We start from the raw sequence: 8,241 nt of genomic DNA, 5'->3' as shown, positions 1-8,241 counted from the left end.
GCAGCTTGGCTCCAGAACACAGAGACTTTGACTTTCTTCATGCAGGATGGGGGATGGAGGAAGAGAAGAAATCACAGAAGCACAGAGGGTTAACACCATTAGACCAAAGCTCTTATAATGTGGGGAATTGAGTTTGAGTAAAGGACTATATTCCTCAATCACTGTCGAAACTATTTTCCATAGGAAGATTTTTGGTTCTCCAGTCTGTAAGTTTTATTGTATTTAAAACCCTCTATGAACTATGTTTACCTTCCATGATTTTTTTTTTTAACGGAAAGTTGCTATTTCTGAATTTTGGTGTGATGGAACAATCTGTTCAGCTGTACCTCTTCATTTGCTGATTATAATAAGGAAAGGGTTAGTTGTTTTACAAATACAATTTATCACGAAAGGAGCTAACTCAAAGAGATAAAGTAAATTGATGTTTGTATTTATTGCCATGAAGATGAAAAGAGTTACTTTGGAAATAAGCTGCAAACCTGCTCCAACCAGAATGCGAGTGAAAATCAATAATTCATTCTCATACATCTTCCTGTACTTTGCTGGCAATTGCAGACAAAATTAACAGCAACTCTGACAACCAAAAGGAATGACTCTACCATGTTTCCCCAGGAGGCCTGCACCATTTCAGTCCCAGTGACATGATGAGCAATTGGCTTTGGGATTTATTATAGTTAGGGGGAGGGGCCGGAGTGAGGATTCTCAAACAGGGTCTAGCATGGTTTGGACTTGCCACCAGTGCCAGTGGAGGTGAGTGCCTGAGCTTTCTTAGCAGTTTGCTGAGACATGGAGCAGAAGAGAAAGGAGGGTACTTGAAAGCTGCCAGCAACCACACATTAAAAAATGCAGTCAGATCATTTAATACACTCTCCATCTCCTATTGGACCCCATACTTTGTGGTCTCAGATTCTCTCTGCACATCTGCTGCTTTATCTTCTTTAAGGAACTGCTCCCTCTGTCAGGCTCTCATTTTCTGTGTGTCTTTGGGTCTCGATTAGCAATGGCAAAAACTTAGCCATAAGTCTCAGTGACCTCTTTATGTTAGTGCCTATCACCATATAAATGACAAAATCTCTTTATCTAAATTCAGGAGTGAGAGATAAAAAGGGAGACCAGGCAATAAAGAATAAAAAATGGAGAGAATGAATTCTCTCTTTGGATTTCCCCAACACAAAATATCTACCCTGGTCCATTTAATTCTGTCCAGTGGGGTAAAGTCGTATGGTCCAAATATGGATACTCAATTGCCCTCTTTCTAAAGGTCCAGTGGTTGAGGTAAATTCTAATAAAAGAATTGCTGACTGGGAGATGATTATGGCATATTTAATACACTAAGTCAACACCAAAAACTGCATTGTGAGATCAAATTGGATGAGCGTCATATGAATATTGATCACAGAAGATGGGAAAATAGAGACATGGTCAACTAAGGGCATGATCATTCAGAACACAGCATGATATGATGTACAAATTAAGCTCTTAGATAACTGATTGATTGTTGGTTGGATGAGATCACAAATAAGCAAAAAGTGGTCATATTAGTAAAGAGAGACAGATCCATCATTCATTAAATGCTAATTGAACACCAACTATGTGTTAGGTATTGTTCTAAACACTAGAGATACATCGGTAAACTAAATAGAATATACCTTGCCCACATGCAGCTATGGTCAGTAAAGGGAGATAGAAAATAAATAAGTAATTCGTAATGTAATGTGTTGTAATAATAAGAATGTTTTTATAAAACATAGACAACAGAATTCTATGTTGGCTAATACTTTGTTTATTGAGTACTTACTTTATACCAGGCCCTGCTCTATATCCTTCATGCATTCTCTCACATTCAGTTTTCACAGACCCTGTCATGTGGCTACCTGATTATCCCTGTTTGATGAATGAGGTTTCTGAGACGCTGAAGAGGGTTTCTGCTCAGGATACATAGCTTTGAAGTCACTGAGTTGGGAAAGGAGCACAGGTTTACTTAACATAAGAGATAGTGCACTTAAGTTCTGCATTGTGTGTGGTTCTTCGAAGGTGTCCAGTGAATGCATATTTAAGACATACATTCTAATATCAATTACCAGCTCATCCTAATGAAAAAGATGTGGAAACTCTTAACCAAGAAATATTCTCTTTTCCAATGGAGCCTGGATTTCTCTTCTTTATTCCAGTTGTTTTTGCAAAAAAGAGCCATAAGAGTAATTGTGAAATTCCTCTTGATCATGATTTTACAGGTGATACCATTCACATCAAGTGAGTTTGAATAATGGTTGAACTTTAGACTGTCTGTCTTAATCAAAGCTTTCTTTTAAATAAATGCTCCTCTCTAGCATTTGAAGAGCACATATTGCTGTGGTTTTTAAGCTTATCAAAAGGTCACACTAAGATAAATTATAAGTGGAAAAGGGGAGAGATGATAAGGGAGAGGAGTGGGGATTTGTAGCAAAGGGAAAGAGCAGACCCTGCGGGAAGACATTTGGATCAGTGGGGGATAGTCAGGGTTGATGAATGTAAGGAGGAACGTAAACTAATTCCTATAAATGCCCTATAAAAAGGGCAGGTCCAAAGCACAGTCCCTCCAAAGAAGACTCTCTTAGAATCTACGAGAAGATTCTGCCTGAAAAGAGTCTGAGTTAAGTCCTATCTGTCCCTTGCCAGACAAGGTCTTAGCAGGATGTGAGGCTTTGAGTAAGAAAGCTGGCAAGCAGCAGTCTTGGCATAGGGATCATTCCCTTTCCTGTCTACCATTTGTACCATTCTTTGTTTCTCTGAATCTGATAGCTAGGGACTTTTCTCTCAGACACTTTGACCACAGGCAAGTCAGCTCCTGCAAAGCTCTTTTTGCCTAGTAAGTAACTTGTCTAAAATTCATAACAAGAATGAATTTGGTCCAACAAACCATTTATCAGAGGAGAGCACTCTTCTAAAGGGTTCTTTCACTCACTCAAGACTTTCAAAGTCATCAAATCCACATCATGAATTTTTTTTTTAAGATTTTTGTTTATTTGTTTGACAGAGAGAAATCACAAATAGTCAGAGAGGCAGGCAGAGAGAGAGGAGGAAGCAGGCTCCCCGCTGAGCAGAAAGCCCGATGTGGGGCTTGAACCCAGGACCTGGGATCATGACCTGAGCCGAAGGCAGCGGCTTAACCCACTGAGCCACCCAGGCGCCCCCACATCATGAATTTTTTTAATCAAGAAAGGCAATTTTAACATAACTGTATCCAATGAACTAAAAATAATACACAGTCTGGATTTAATTTTAAAATTTCTTCTTTTTCCAGTACTGTTAGATCTGATCCTGATTCTTCCTGGTTCTTTCTTTTCCCTAATTGCTAGGTATATTTTCCATATTTTGTTTAATGCTATTTAGCAACTACTACCCATTCTTCCCCTTTTTTTAATAAGAGAAATTTTAGCTGCATATGTGGTCACCCAGATAAAAACTACATTTTCCAGCCCCCTTTGCAGATAGGCATGGCCATGTGATTAGTTTTGGGCCAATGGAAATAGATCAGAGCCATGCATTTGACTTCTGGATTATGACTCTTCCTGTTGATTGGCATGTTAAAGTAGAGGAGGGACATCCATGAACATGCAGAAAAGGCAACACTCTCAAGACTGAAAAGCAATAAAATGAACAGGCCTCACTCCTCAGTACTGTCAACTCATCCTACAGTCTTGGGCTCCTGCCTCAGAGATGAGAGAGAAATAAACCTTGAACTGGCCAAACCATTCAAGCAACTATGTTTTAGGGTCTTTTTCTTAAAACATGCAAGCCTACATTCTAACTACTATACTCTGCTCATGACCCACCTCGTTTTTCATTGCTTTGGTCACTCCATGCACCAGGATTCTACTATTGATCAGGGTCTTGACTTTTAATTGCTTAAAATGTGGGTTTTGGAGTTGCCATCAATGAAATTTAAACAGCATTTTCTTCATTCCAATGCACCCACTGCAGGAAATCATCTTTCTTTGTTTTCATAGACCTACTGGAAGAGCATCTGACCAGTATCAAAGTTTCCTAAGTATGCAGTTGGAAATTCTTTGGAATTCGTCCAGACCATTCCTAGCCTTTTAAACTCTATCACCTTATTCATGCTCCATGTTGCAGAGAGCACACAAAACCAGACCAATAAAGAAGAGCAGAAAGTTTTAACATTTTCCCAACACCATTTCCATTTAGCTTTTCTTAAAACTTTATCTACAGTGATAACATTAGTTCATTTTTATTTTTAAAAGTTGTCTTGAATCTCAGAAAAGATCATTTAAAATTGTCAATAAGGGGCACCTAAGTGGCCCAGTGAGTTAAGCCTCTGCCTTCCGCTCAGGTCATGATCTCAGGATCTGGGATCAAGTCCCAGGTTAAGCCCTGCATTAAGCCCTGCATCAGGCTCTCTGCTCAACAGGGAGCCTGCTTTCCACCTCCCCCACTCTGTCTGCCTGCCTCTCTGCCTATTGTGATCTCTGTGGGAAAAAAAATTATCAATAAGCCCAGTACCCAGAGTTTACCCTTCCACTAACCCTTTAATATTTTGGTTTATATTTTCCTACTTTACTTCTGTTATTTTTCAAAATAAATTTCACATTTAAAAACTAACAGTCAGCTAAGCATCTACTTTTGGCTCAGGTCATGATCCCTGGAGACCCACATCAGGGGTTTCTTGCTCAGCAGGGAGCCTGCTTCTCCCTCTGTCTCTCTGCCACTCTCCTTGTTTGTGCTCTCTCTCTCTCTCTGAGACAAATAAATAAATAATATCTTTTTTAAAAAAAGGTAAAGAAATAAAAATTAACTGTATTTAAGTTTCACGTTTAAATTTTCACATTTAAAAACTAACTGAACTCTCTGTTATGTATATTCATCAGGATATGCCAATTGCTATAAAAACTCCAGTTGCAGGGCTTAACATAACAAAGGTGTATGTCGCTCTCACTTAAATTAATAGCTGAGTTGGTTCACTTGGGATATTTACTGTATTTAATCATTCAGAAACCCGGGCTTTTCCATCTAGTGGCTATGCCATCATTAGGTGCTTCCAAGTCCTATACTGCATTTGCTGGATCTGGCAGGAAGATAAGAGTTAGCATGGAGGCATGAAGGCTCTCATAGGAGATTTCAGGTCTCAGCTTCTGCTTACCTTCTATTGATTAAAAATCAGACATTTAAGAACATCTAAATCCAAGAGACTGGGAAGTGCAATTTAGCTGGAAGGAAAGGTCGCTTTTGATGAACACCTGCTCTATTTCTACAACGTAGTGTGTTCCCATGTGAGTAAATATTCTCAGAAAATGTAACTTCAAATGATTGCCTAGATAGTTCCCACCTACTCTGATACTCATATCCCTGGTTCTCGAATAGCTAACGATGTGCTCCAGCTTTCATTTCTGTTTGTGGAAGTATCTCTTTAATTTTCCATTTTCTCTTTCTATCCATTTCTTGGCCATGTTCTCTCTTCTTCCTTCAACATTTCACCAGAGTGTTAGTGGGAAATTTTCTACTCTCAATCTGCAGCCTCAGAAACCAATTAGCTCCAAACACTGATATGCATGCAGAAGAATGGGAAATAGAAAGGATGTTTAGAACCTGCCAACCACTCACCTTTTTGGTGTCAATTAATAGCTCCTTATTTAATTTGGGAAATCATCTCCTCCACCATTCTCAATCAACAACTTTAAATGAAACTGACTCCACCTAGGAGTCATGGATAAAACCTATATCTGAGTAATTAAAACATCGTATTTTCCTCTCCAGTTGTTTCAAGTGAAAGGAAGTCTGTGTGAGAGTGGCTAAACCTTAGAAGAAAGCAAAACAGAAGAAATCCAAAACAATTCGAGTTAGGCTTCTGTCTCTTTCAACAAAGAGTCCCAACTAATAAATATGGAAACAAGGAGGGAGCAATTCAGCTTTCATCAATTCAAGGAGATATCACTCCAGAAAAAGAAAACAAAGCAGCATTTAGGAAACAGCAGAATATATCAAAAATGAGCAAATTTTTTAAAAATAAAAGCATTCTTACTGAGCAACTCAGTAAACAGAGTAAAGCAAAAGAGGAAGAGTGTTAGATCAAGTAGAGAAGATAACGTCTCAAAGTTGGTTCAATAGCTAACTCTAAGATTATTGAATTTCTGCCATGGTATCCACGTGAGTATAGCCAGATAAGTTTCACCAGTGAAAACACAGGCATATTCCTAAAGTGTCAACAGAGCCACTTTGTATATTTTTGTGGACGGATTAGGCTTTCTGCCTCAGGTTACAAAAAACATTTAATAAGGTTCTCCAGCTCATCCTGAGCAAAGGTTGAGTGTGGACTTGGCAAGAAGATCAGCTACCCATTGTCCAGGTGAAAAGCAGTGATTCCCCAGAGAAAGTTGTGGAAAGGCAGAATGGATTCTCCCTTGCCATCATCTCAGGGCTTAGATATATTCCTGGATCATGGGCTTGTGAAGGGCTTTCTTCTTACATAGATTACCAGATGAAAGAGAACAGGTGATAGCTTATACTTAAAATATGACTGTTATTACCCTTTAGATTGTTTAAAATTTGATGACAAAATTGCCATGTTACTTTTTTTTTTTTTTAAGATTTTTATTTATTTATTTGACAGAGAGAAATCACAAGTAGGCAGAGAGGCAGGCAGAGAGAGGAGGAAGCAGGCTCCCTGCTGAGCAGAAAGCCCGATGCGGGGCTCGAACCCAGGACCTGGGATCATGACCTGAGCTGAACGCAGCGGCTTAACCCACTGAGCCACCCAGGCGCCCCGCCATGTTACTTTTTGATTAGACAAGAGGTGGGAATGGTTACCCTTGTGGTAGAACACGTCTCGCTTCTTGGAAAACCATATGAATGGTCATTTACTTCTGCAAGTGCTTTGTAGGAATTATAATAAAAAATAGAAGTGTCTCAGAAGCTGTGGAATGAAGGTGCTAAACTGCTTGATGTGCTAAAATGAATGTTTGTTGATGACGGGCATAGCCACATCTCTGAATGTGACACTTGCTTCAGAGAAGGTTTAATTTCCAAGTACGGATCTAGAAAAACATGTTTCCGAGATATCTTACGGAGTTACATATTCTTCCTTTCGACTATTCTGTCACAGGAGAACAACATTTGTCAACATCACCAACAACTTCCATGTTGTAAAATCTAAGGATCAATTTCTGTCCTCTTTTAAATAATAAATAACAACATTTGACGCTGTGGTCAACCCTTCCTTCCTGAAATACTCCTCTCTTCTGAATTCTGCATCAACTAGAAGGACTTATATTGCATTACTAACATCTGGCTTAAACAATAAAAGGAATTTGTGGGGGTGGGTGTGCCTGGGTGGCTCAGTCGGTTAAGTGTCCAAATCTTGATTTTGGCTCAGGTCATGATCTCAGGGTTGTGAAATTGAGCCCCACATCCTGCTCCATGCTCTCGGAGAGTCTGGGATTCTCTCTTTCCCCCTTTCCTTCTGCCACTTCTTCCCCACTCTCTAAATAAATAAACAAATAGATAAAGGTATTTATGGTTTATACAAATGTGAAAAGTTCAGAGGTAGCACAGGATAGGTCCAGGCAGAGCTTTGTCCAGGTTCTGGCTCCATTTATATACAGTTCTTACAGCTCTGCCCTTCTTCAAGAGTCAGCTTTCTCCATAGCTCTACTTCTTGTGGTTACAAGATAGCTTCCCACCACATCTAGGGTTAAGAGCTTATTCATTTATAACTAGTAAGAAAAGACAGCTTTTCTTTAACTGTGGAAAAATGAAAACTTATGTTTCATATTGATTGGAACAGACTGGAATGGAATCTTGTGGTCAAAAAAATGTCATGCACTACCTAACTTAAGCCATCTGCTTCTCCAACTACATTTCACCCCATGCTCCACATTCCTACTGGGCCCCAGAAACATTGTCCAAGCTTGTTCCCATGAGCCCTTCCTTCAGCTGGAAGTACTCTTCCTCCAGATATTTGCATAAATGGCTGCTTCTTACTTCCAGAGCCAAGCTTACATATCACCTCTGATAGTGAATATGGTGGGTGTCTACGCATATTCCCTTTGCTGTGCTGGTGCACCCATCCCCAGCTATTGGGTGTGTTGGTTATTAACAGCTCACACCTGCCACCTTTTCCAAAGAACTGCCCCCAGCCCCATAGTTTAAGAGGTTACGTTCTCCTCACCAGGAGGAGGAATGAAGCCAGTGACTGACCGACAGGTAGCTACAAAAGGTCAACCTTCTTGCTTCAAGGTGGTACCA

Source organism: Lutra lutra, chromosome 10 (assembly GCF_902655055.1).
Source record: "Lutra lutra chromosome 10, mLutLut1.2, whole genome shotgun sequence".
NCBI classification, from domain to species: Eukaryota; Metazoa; Chordata; class Mammalia; order Carnivora; family Mustelidae; genus Lutra; species Lutra lutra.
Note: the sequence above shows the minus strand (reverse complement) of the source record.